Source organism: Dromiciops gliroides, chromosome 1 (genome assembly GCF_019393635.1).
Source record: "Dromiciops gliroides isolate mDroGli1 chromosome 1, mDroGli1.pri, whole genome shotgun sequence".
Taxonomy (NCBI): domain Eukaryota; kingdom Metazoa; phylum Chordata; class Mammalia; order Microbiotheria; family Microbiotheriidae; genus Dromiciops; species Dromiciops gliroides.
Genome location: NC_057861.1, coordinates 580,449,211 through 580,461,809, shown reverse-complemented (window position 1 = coordinate 580,461,809; position 12,599 = coordinate 580,449,211).

Here is a 12,599-nt window from a genome sequence, read left to right as displayed (position 1 = left end):
TATACCACAGTTTGTTTAGCCATTCCCCAAATGATGGGCATTCCTTTGATTTCCAAATCTTAGCCATTACAATAAGAGCTGCTATAAATATTTTTGTACACATAGGTATTTTTCTCTTTTGGGGGATGTCTTTGGGATATAAACCTAGTAGTGGTATTGCTGGATCAAAGGGTATACACAGTTTTATAGCCCTTTGGACATAATTCCAAATTGCTCTCTGAAAAGGTTGGATGAGTTCACAACTCTACCAAAAATGTCTTAACATCCCAGGAACTGAAAATTCTTAAGTTTAAATGCCCATTAAAGAAACAGTACTTTAAGGTTAAAGTCAGAGTTCTTAGGCTCTCAGCTCATACTTCTTCGGTAAAGGCCACTTTGGCCCCTCCAAAAAATAAAAGTTGCTCTCAGCTTCACAATTCCCAGACTAAAGTGCTGATCTTAAGCAGATTAAAAGGTTAAAATGGTTTAAAGAGAAAGTCTAGGGATCTATTTATTTCTCAGTGATGATTAAAGTGAAAATTGGGGAATTATTTTATCCTCAGGCCACCAAACTATGTTTTTATGTTATGGTTAATTTTGTTATTTAAACAAGCTATTTTGTTTGCTATTTCTGTGGTATTGTTATGCTCTTCTATCTTTCTTCAGAATAATTGGACTTATTTCCCACAGGCACTGCATTTTTCCAGGTATCAGTATGTCAGCCTTGATTGAAGCATTCTTGAGGAAGAATACTAAACAAAAATAGTGAAAGGTCAGAGATTCAGATCTCAAACAGGACAGCTGGCACTTCTTCCTTAGAAACAATGGGGTAGGTTTCTTGAGACTAAAAGAAGGAAGGTGGGAAACCTCTGAATTTCCCATAGACTGAAATGTATGAGTCATTTTGGCTTAGTTAAGCTCCCTTCTAGAAGTGCACTGCGTGTAGGGACAGATCTATGATACTTTTCTTTATTGTTGATTGAGTCATGGCTACAAGTAACTAAGCAAAACAGAATAGAAAGCTAGGAACTGAGACAGGATTTACCGGACTTGGGTGTGGCCACTCTCCAGGAGAATAAGTGTCTTCATATCTTTGCAAGAAATAGAAAAGGTCTCCCCTTCTTATAATGGGAAGATTTTTGTCCTAAGAAGCAAGGAGGGGTGGGGGCGGCTAGGTGGCGCAGTGGATAAATCACCGGCCCTGGATTCAGGAGTACCTGAGTTCAAGTCCAACCTCAAACACTTGACACTTACTAGCTGTGTGACCCTGGGCAAGTCACTTAACCCCCATTGCCTTGCAACGCCCCCGCCCCCCCCAAAAAAAGAAGCAAGGAGGGGGCAGCTAGGTGGCGCAGTGCATGAAGCACTGGCCCTGGATTCAGGAGGACCTGAGTTCAAATCCAGACTCAGTCACTTGACACTTACTAGCTATGTGACCCTTCCTGGGCAAGTCACTTAACCCTCATCACCCCACCAAAAAAAAAAAAAGAAAGAAAAAAGAAAGAAAGGAAGGAAGGAAGGAAGGAAGGAAGAAAGGAAGAAAAGAAAAAGAAGCAAGGAGGGAAAGGTGTTTCTCCATTGACCCTCAAAGTATATGTGTGTCTCATGCATTGGCTACCTCACAGGATTGTGAAAAAAAGCACTTTGCCAACCTTATAGCACTATATGAATATAAAGTAATGGTAATGATAATAGCACCTCATTTATAGCCATGTAATATCTATTTCATTAAGAGCTATTAATCTTTTGTAAAAGAATGTTGGGGGGGGATGACTAAAGAGCTCTGGAAAAAAAGTGAAAACAAGGGGGAAAAAAAGTTTGATGATACCCTCATAACCAGACATGGTCACTCATCACAGAACTGCCTAGTTAGGAACTTAATTTTTTTTTAAGTCTGGTGAAAAATCTGGTGAAGCCTATAGGGCCCTTTTAAGGATAATGTTTTTAAATGCATAAAATAGAATTTCAAAGGAAACCAATTATACTGTAATACAATTATCAAAATTTTTTTTTAAATTCATGAACCTGATGAAATCAATCCATGACTACTTAGGAGGGTGTGGCAAGGGAGAAAGAATGTGGAAACCTGAAGCAAACAGGGTTAAGTGACTTGCCCAAGTCACACAGCTAGTAAATGTCTGACACTGTATTTGAACTCAGATCTTTGATCTCTACCCACACTGTGCCACCTAGTTGCCCCTAAAAAGAGTGGGACACAACTATGTAGTTTTTTTTTCTTTTTTTTTGCGGGGCAATGAGGGTTAAGTGACTTGCCCAAGGTCACACAGCTAGTAAGTGTTGAGTGGAGTGTCTGAGACTGGATTTGAACTCAGGTCCTCATGAATCTGGGGTGCTTTATCTACTGCACCACCTAGCTGCCCCGGGACACAACTAAAAAGGACTGAACAACAATACATCTATTTTGTAATTACTCATTTACATGTTTTTTCTCCATTACAATGTAAGCTACTTGAAGGCAAGAATTGCTTTTTGTCTGTGTGTATCCCTAGAGCTCAGCACAGTCCCTGGCATGCTATCAGCAGTTAACAAAAATGCTTGTTGACTGATGGACCTGTATTATTATTTATCCTTGTGCTTCAATTCTGTCTGGATAGGAGGGAGATGGGAGGCAGAAGAAAGGGATGCTTATATTTTCATTGCTTCCAGATTATCAGTACAGGGCATGTGTGAGCAGGCAAGATACAGATCCACCCAGTTTAATCCTAAACTATCTCCCACTATTGAAGTCTAAGGCCTCTCCTGGGCAAGGGTGAATTGCTAAGCTGAGCTTTTTGTGTGAACGCCCAGTAGGAAAGAAACAGCAGCCAACATACTCATACAACATATTTTTACTCTCCCTTGACAGTATTTGCTTTATAATAATATTTCAACAAATCTGTGTTCTCAGCAGATTTAGGCTGCATATAGTTATACACCTCAACCCATTTATGGATTCTCATCTTGTACAATTCTTCTCCTTGTCTTGTGAGCCTAGCTCTCATTTATCTATTTATTTCACAGTTCATAAAGCAATAAGAATAAAGTTTTTATTGAAGAATAATGGTTCTCAAAGGCTCTTCCAAATCCCTTTATTAAAATGCAAATACCCTTGGGCTTAAGTATTAATTATCTCTTTATTCTTTAAAGGGAACCACAACTAGATGTTGATAAGGTCAGTCAATCCATACAATGTGTTAGGCATTGTGCTAATCACTGGGGATACAGAGAAGGGCAAAAACCAAACAAACAGTCCATGCACATTCTAGGTGCCTGCAATCTAACATGGGCAGGAGACAAGGGGTTCTGGAAGGTGAGATACTAGAATGTTCCCTAATTCAGTTTTGCCTGGGCTGGTCCTATCCCATTAGTATTACTAACATCCTTTTTTCTGTGGAGACCACTATTCTACTTATCCAGGTTTGCAACTCGAATCATGCTCAATTCTATACTCTCTTGCCACCCATATCAATCCTTGTTCATTCCACCCCTCCAATAATAATAGCTAACATTTATATAATCCATTTGATCCTCACAATAACCCTGGGAAGTGGTGCTATTATTATCTCCATTTTACAGATAAGGAAAATGAGGCAGGCAGAAGTTAAAGTGACTAGCTGGTGTCTGAGAATGAATTTGAACTTGGGTCTTCCTGACTATCTACTGTACCTAATCTACCTGCCTTAACACCTCTTCCATCTGTCCTGTTCTCTTTTCTCATACCACAAACACACTCGATGAAGCTGTTACCACTTCTAGCCAAGGCTATTGCAGTAGCTACCTGATTGACTTTCCTGAATCAAGTTTTTACCCTCTCCCATACATCTGCAGTGATAGATATTTCATGGTATAACCATGTCATTCCTTTGTTCAAGAAGTTTCAATAGCTACCTATTGAAGGTAGCTTCAAGGGGAAAAAAATACAAAGTTCTTTGTGGCATTTAAAGTCCTCTATAGGGGGCAGCTCGGTGGTGCAGTGGATAGAGCACCGGCCCTGGATTCAGAAGGACCTGAGTTTAAATCCAGCCTCGGACATTTGACACTTACTAGCTGTGTGACCCTGGGCAAGTCACTTAACCCTTATTGCCCTACCCCCCCCCCAAAAAAAAAGTCCTCTATAGTCTGCTTCCAACCTGACCTTGCCAGGCTAATTACAGACAGCTTACTCCCTCTCAAAGAACTGTGGAATCTGAATGCAGATCTAAGTATACGATTTTCACTTTTGTTTTTGTTTTTGCTTTCTTGTGGTTTTTCCCTTTTGTTCTGATTCTTCTTTTACAACAAGACTAAAGTGAAAATATGTTTAACATGATTGTATATGTATAAGCTATATCAGATTGCTCTCTTGGGAAGGGGAGAGAGTAGGAAGGGAGGGAGAAAAATTTGAAACTCAAAATCTTATTAAAAAATAAGTGTAGAAAACTATCTTTACATATCATTGGGAATAAACAGAATACTGGGGTTTTTTGCAGGGCAGTGGGGCTTAAGTGACTTGCCCAAGGTCACACAGTAGAATACTGTTTTAAAAAAACAGTAAGCCAGAGGGCATACATTATGTTCACAAATGGATAAATACAATATACATTCACAATAAATACACAGTGATTGTAGAGTGGGACATTAACAACTGGACAAGTCAGGAAAGGCCTCTTGATGGAAGTGAAACTTGAACTGAGATTTTTAAGGGAGCTAGGCTTCCAAGAAACAGGAAGATGGAGAGCATGGAGGAGAGCCTGTATAGTCAATAGAGGTAGAAGGTGGAATGTTATGTTTGGGGACTAGCAAATGGACAGTGTGTGAGGGAATAATCTTCCTGTTTCTTGGAAGCCCTAGCTCCTTGCCATCTCATGTTAGAGCTACTTCCACCCTGTGGTCCTTCCTTCTGATTGGTGAGTCTCTGAACTACACTTACATGAGGTACCCAGGCCATGCTAACTTCCCTCCTAGTTCCTCTCCTCCCAGTCTCAACTTTTCCACCTCCTTGCGAATAGCCTTCTCACTCTGGAGAAGCCTCCATGAGATACTCCAGTTCCTTTTTAGGGACTGTCTTCTGCTAATAGGATGTAAGTTCCTTGAGGGCAAGTAGGGACTGTCTTTTTTTTCCCTTTTTTTTCTACCCCCAGTGCTTAGAACAGCTGTTGTTCAGTTATGTCCAACTCTTCCAGATCTGGTGGACCATAACATGCCAATATTGTCCATGGGGTTTTCTTGGCCTTGGAGTGGTTTGCCATTTCCTTCTCCATTGGATTAAAGCAAACAGAGGTTAAGTGATTTCCTCAAGGTCACACAGCTAGTGTCTGAGGTCAGATCTGAACTCTGGTCTTCCTGACTCCAGGCCCAACACTCTATCAAATGAGCCACCTCGCTGCCTCTTAATGCAGTGGTATGTAAAAAATACTCATTGACATTAATTGGTTGATAATCACTATATAAAATTTTTTTCAACAATATTTTAGAAACTCATTGAATTTCCATAAGCCAGTTCCACAGATATATTGATTCTAGTTGTATTAATAGTCAAATCTTATGAATAATTGTGATTTGCCTTGGGTCCTTAGCCAGAAAGTGGAAGAGGAGGACTGAGGCGTCTTTTTCATCCTTTTTATATATGCTACCCATTTATTAGCTGGTGTAGTACCTAGAACATTAAAACTTTATCAGGGGGACAGCTAGGTGGCACAGTGGATAGAGCACTGGCCCTGGAGTCAGGAGTACCTGAGTTCAAATCTGGCCTCAGACACTTAACACTTACTAGCTGTGTGATCCTGGGCAAGTCACTTAACCCCAATTGCCTCACTAAAAACAAACAAACAAACAAACAAACAAAAACTTTATCAGGGCCTACAACTTCCACAAAGTTAACTAAGAAGAAAATCTGAGAAGGCAGAATTGTAATTGCACTAGCCATTTGCCCCCTCCCCCCATTATTATTGTTTCCATGTCCATTTAAGTTTGCTTCTTCTTCTTCTTCTTTTTTTTTTTTTCTGGGCAATGGGGGTTAAGTGACTTGCCCAGGGTCATATAGCTAGTAAGTGTCAAGTGTCTGAGGCCAGATTTGAACTCAGGTACTCCTGAATCCAGGGCCGGTGCTTTATCCACTTCACCACCTAGCTCCCCCAAGGTTACTTCTTCTAACCTCAACATATATATGTAGCAAAGTTTGATGATTAACAGGCACTTTATATGATTAGAGGGAGGAAAACAAGCATTAGAATGAGAAGCAATTAAGCAAGCATTTGGGCTCTCTCTATGTCCCAGGCATTAGACCTAGAATACTGAGGCACAAGTTCAAAAGTGGGAATCTTACCTTCTGCTAAGGGATTGAGCATGTTCACAGATGAGCAAATACAGATTATAGACTAAATAAATTCACAGTGATTGAGTCAGTTGCAGATAGCTAGGGGGAATCATGAAAGGCCTCTTGAAAGGAAGGGGCACCTGAACTGAGATTTTAGTGGAGTTAAGGGTTCCAACAGGCAGAAGGAGGTAGGGAGAGCTTTTCAGATTTGGGGGACCACCTGGGTAAAGTAAAGATAATGGAAGGTGAAATGGGCATGGAGAACATCAAATAAATTAGATTAACTAGAATTCAGAGTGTATGAAGGGAATTCACATGAACTCATCCTGGTAAAACAAGGTAGAGAAAGACTGGGAAAGGTTTTAAATGCCAAAAGAGAGGAGTTTGTGTTTTATTCTAGAGGCAATAGGAAATCATTGAATATTCTTGAGCAGAGAAGCGGCATGGTCAAACCTAGGCTTTAGGAATGACAATTTAGGGGGCAGCTAGATGGCACAGTGGATAAAGCAACAGCCCTGGATTCAGGAGGAACTGAGTTCAAATCTGGCCTTAGACACTTGACACTTACTAGCTGTGTGACCCTGGGCAAGTCATTTAATCCTCATTGCCCTGCCCCCCCCCCCAAAAAAAAAGGAATGACAATTTCAGCTGAGCAAAGGATGGATAGAAGAAGGGAGACCCTGGATGCAGTAAAACCAATTGGAAGGCTTCTGCAACAGTTGGGGCTGAGCTAGGGTTCATATGGTATGAATACAGAGAAAGGAGCAGATGCAAGATTTGTCAGATGTGAACATAATTTGGCAACTAATTAGATACAAGAGTTTAGTGATGGTGAAGAGTAGAATTCTGAGGATATGAAACTGGATAAATGGAAAAGCTAACATTTATATAGTACGTTAAAGCTTGCAAAGCACTTTTCTTATGTCATTTGATATTCATAACAACTCTATGAGGGAGGTCTTATTATGTCCTTTTACAGATGAGGAAACTGAGACAGACAGAGGCTTAGTGACTTGCCCAGGGTCATACAACTAGTCTAAGTACCTAAGGAAGGAGCTTGAACTTAGGACTTCCTGACTCCAAGTTCAGCACTCTATCCACTACACCATCTACTAGCTGCCTGGAAAGAATACTGGTGTTCCAGACAGAACTATGGAATATAGGAGAGAGGTGGTTTTAAGGGGAAAGCTGAGTTCGGTGTTTGAGAAAGCTATTACATTTTGCTTATTCTCCAGTTGCTCTCTCTTTGCAACCATCCACACCACCCTGAGTAAGGAAGTGGAGTCAGTCATAAGGCTAAATAACTTGCCCCACCCCTACTCCCACTGGAAAAACTTTGTAAGGGACTAAATACCAGCAAAACATAGGCCTTTCTCCAGCTCCAAGAACAAAGCATTCTCACAACTGTTACCAAGCCCAAGGGCAGGGCAGCATAGTGGGAACAGTATGGAACTAGGAAACAAGAGACATTGAGATCGTAACCCTAGCTCTGCTACCAACTAGCTATGTGACTTTGGGCAAGTCACTCAATCCCCCTGGTTTTCTCCTCTGAATTAAGTGATCTCTTAGAGCCTGTAAAAAGCCATTAGTTAAGACATTTATTTGTTAAAAGAAGTTGTAGCAGTTCACTGAATTCATAACTCACTTTATATAGTTAGGTGGTTCACAGAGCTAGCCATCACATTAAATACAGAAGGCTACCCAAAGCAAAGGAAAGCTCTTGTATGGGTTCACTTTCTCTTCTGCAATGACTCTATTTGCTTTGGCTTTTGTTGTCTGACCTTGACTTAAGGTGAATTATTTGCAAAACATTTTATTCTCCTTTCCTTGAGTAGCTTTTTACAAGAGTAGTGTAAGGATATTTGATAGTCCTTCAAAGAATTGTAGTGGATCTTAAAATCAATCAATGAACATTTATTAAATTCTTACAATGTGCCAGGCATTGAAGAAAATTTAAGGTTTTTGTTTTGTTATGTTGTTGTTTTAATGCCTAACTATAATTCAATCTCCAGCATGAAGAAAGTCAGAGGACCTGATTCATAGCTAAAAGAGAGCTTTCAAAATGAAGGAACTCTGTTCCTTTAGACTCTCTTCCCTTACCTATGTAGAATTAACTGGATCCTAATCCCAGGCATGTGGCAGCCAGGTGGCCCAGTGGATATCATGGAGGAGGCTAAAAAGGGTTAACAGATAACCTAAGACTTAATTAATAGTAATTAAAAGGGTTAACAGAGAAACTAAGGTTTGTGTTCTTATCAACAGTACTGTAACCAAGAGGGTTCAAGTCCTTATCAACCCTCACCATCAACAGAGACAATAACTAGGGACCATTAACAATTAATAGTCATTAATATTCCTAGATGACAGGACACCCAGAAACCAGATCTTAAGTAAAGAGATAGCATAAACACAGAGACCCTCTGACAAGTTTAAGCATGTCTTTAGGAACATGCGCAAAAAGGGCCAAATGTGTTCTTTGGGTTCACCTTATGATGAGTAAACCCAAAAAACACACCTCCAAGGAAAAAGTTGCCCACCTTGGGGGTTGTCTTAGGACCCCAGGAAGTCCAAATTAGAATAAGACCTCCCACGTGCCTTCTTAAGGAGGAGATTAAGATAATGAGGAGATAACCTACTTTTTCTCTATAAATATAACCATTTTCATCCCTCTATTGGAGATACCTATCTCCTTTGGGTGATTCTCCCTGTGACCTCACAGAAACTGAGTCACTTAGTCTTGTAATTCTTTGGGACGCCTCACAATAAATATGATCAATTAAATCCATCCCTACTTCATTTAGAGCACTAGGCCTGGAGTCTGGATAGACTTGAGTTCAAATCCAGCCTCAGATATTTAGTAGCTTTGCCACCTTGGGCAAGTCACTTAACCTCTATTTGCCTTAATCCACTGGAGAAGGAAATGGCAAACCATTCTAGTATCCTTGCCAAGAAAACTTCATGGATAGTATGAAACAGGGGGTCATAAAGAGTCAGACACACCTCAACAACAGCAATCCCATCCATACCCAAACAATAGGCATATACATTCTTGGTAAATATGCTATAGCTGTTTTATAAGTACAGCTTGCAGTTATTTGAATGAGTTTGAATTCTGTGCATTTAAATGAAGAAAAACTTGCAACTGAGAAACATGTGGCTGGCGACATGTACTTGATAAAGGTTACAATGTAGTCCTGTTGTGAGATGAGGGACCCCAACCTCGAAGAAATCCTTAAACTTTTGTCTCCAACCTCAGGAATGTGGTGTGGCCAAGCAAGACCCAGATACACTGATAAGCAATACCAAGATCTGAAAGATGATATGCAAGATATGGATGGGTGCAATATATCTTACTGATGCCCCATTATTCAAAAATTCCCTCCCAGTTGCTTTCTAATTCTATCCCCATTTTAGCTTTCTTTGTTTTGTAAACATACAAAAAAAAAAAGACCAAGGCCTTCTCTTACTCAGCAAGACAGTCTCCATGGTCATTCTGTCTCCTGCCCATATAGTCCTCTCTCCTAATAAATCTTTTTATTTTACAAGATTCGTGATGAGTCTCCAATTCTTTGGGTGAGCTAGCCCCCAATCCAGGTCACAAGTCCCCCCAACATTTCATTACGGTCTAGGATGACCTTTCTAAGTTTTGATTTAGTTTTGTTCTTGTCTTTTTCCCACTTGTTCAACTGCAGGGAAGACCCAAAAAGATCTTGAGGGATTGGGATAAGTTATAGAAGGGAGGCAGCCTAGTACAGCAGAAAGACTTTTGGATCTGGAATCAGAAGACCTGGGTTCAAATCCCACATTTCCTACCTTATTTATATGACCCTGAGTCATCTTTATCTTTCTAGGTTTCATTTTCCTTATCTGTGAGTTGGGGGTTAGACTAGAATATGAATCTATGGTTCTTTACCCACATAGCCCTTTGTAGTTTGTTGGTGTGAGGGAAAAATCCATCCTCTTCTCAATAATTCTCAGGAACTCAGCAGCGAGGTGACAAAGGCTTTATTTTCTTCTCATGAGAAGGAGGCATCCTAGTGTGCAGCTAATGGGTGCCCAGAAAGGGGGCTCGCAGGCCCTGTTTTATACCCTAGTCCCTAACGCGAATGGACCTTCCCCTTTTTCATCACTGGTCGGGGTTACAATCTACGTGGAAAAACTAGCTAATCGGAACGCAGTATTTCCACCCCTCTTCCTTGTATGGGCATAACTCAGGAGTGGACCTTATACTTCCTTATATGGACAGAACTCTGGAGAGGACCTAATTTAGACCAGGGCTCCTTGAACCATGTGACCTTGCTAACCTGAGGGGGAGGAGGGGATCTGAGACCTTTGTCCTACAAACAGGTCAGGGGAGTATGACTGACTGTTATATCCACATTGAGAGGAGACAATTACCCATTTCTCACAGTTGGGAAACAATGCAGGAAATTAGTTAAGATGTTTATCAATTGGTAATTAGGAATTAAAGGAGAGCTACAAGGGAGTTCTAACCCTAAGTCATCAAGTTGACTGGGAAAATGGACTGGGATTCAACTGAAGATAAGCAGTTTAAAAAGTAGAAATAATCTTAGCTATGGTGTTCTCCCCACCTTTTATTTGGCAGCTCTTAATTAGGTATAGGGGCTGTTAGGTGGTATAGTAAATAGAGCACTGAACCTAGGGTCAGTAAGACTGATCTTCCTGAGTTCAAATCTGGCTTCAGACACTTACTAGCTATGTGACCTTGAGCAAGTAACTTAATCCTGTTTGCCTCCTCAGGTACTAAATCTGTTTAAAAAAAAAAAAAAAAAACAGGGGCAGCTAGGTGGCGCAGTGGATAAAGCACTGGCCCTGGATTCAGGAGTACCTGAGTTCAAATCCGACCTCAGACACTTGACACTTACTAGCTGTGTGACCCTGGGCAAGTCACTTAACCCCCATTGCCCTGCAAAAAAAAAAAAAAAAAAACAACTGGAGAAGGAAATGGCAAACGACTCCCATATCTTTGACAAGAAAACCCAAAAGAGTCAATCACAACTGAACACAACTGAACAACAACAAAAGGTAGGTAGAGTGTCTCAGAGCCTCAGCCATGGACTAAAAGAGTTTTCAGTCTGTTTTTTTGTTTGTTTGTTTTTGTGGGGCGATGGGGGTTAAGTGACTTGCCCAGGGTCACACAGCTAGTAAGTGTCAAGTGTCTGAGGCTGGATTTGAACTCAGGTCCTCCTGAATCTAGGGCCGGTGCTTTATCCACCGCACCACCTAGCTGCTCCCTCAGTCTGTTTTTAAGAGCGAAAAGCTTTCTACTCACAGTACTTTAGCAGACAGGAAGCAAGAGGGCCACCATGTGACCCTGAAAAACTGAAGCTTAGTCTATGGACTCTGAACTAAAAAAACAATGGTCTACCTCCACCCCATCTTGTGGGGAAGAAATAGTACCTCAACCATGTACTAAAGCCTATCAGGTATCAGCAGTAAGAACAGCCCAGGAGAGGCAGATAGCATAAGACACATGATGCAACTCCCATGTGTGGGCCTAGAAGGGAGCAGCACCCAGTAAGGAGCAGGCCCAAAGAGACAATGTGAAAACATCAGCAGAAGAGAGTGGCAACCTGACACCATCAGAAATGGGAATTGCTTCTCCATGGGAGTCGCTGGGCAACATATGTTCCTTATGTGCTCTGATCATATGAATTCCATGACGTGCCCCTCCATCCATGTATGCTAGCCATGTTCCCTACATATATGAACGATGGGTTTGGCATTGGAGGTTCTTCACAGCCTTGCTCCACCCTATTTTTCCAGGCTTATTACAATATTATCCTCATCATGCATTTTATGGTCTCATCAAACTGATCTACTTGCTATTCATGTGTGACATTTCATCTCCTATTGATCTTCACTGAGGCCGTCCTACTTGCCTGGATTATGCTCCTTCCTCTCCTATGCCTCTAAAAATCCCTAGTTTCTATCTTTACATGTAATTGGGGGGAAAAATGCTATTTGCCCAAAAAAGAAAGAAAGAAAAGAAAATTAGCATCAGATTTTAGGAAATACAAGCAACAAGGTATTTCTTCCATTTTGATCAAAGGGTCTCTGGGCTTCATTTCAAGCCACTGAGACCAAGTGTGAAAATAAACTGAACTTTGGAACCTTCTACTTGCAGTGTCATAGTGTTAGACCAAGATTTTCAAAAATGTTCAATCACATTGCCTTCCCTAAAAATTATTATTAATGACGATATGTTGAATGTGGAAAAAAGGGATATGGGACCTTTAAGAATATAAAATTATTATTATTATTTTTTAAAAACCCTAGTTTCCTTCATTGCTCAGCTCAAACC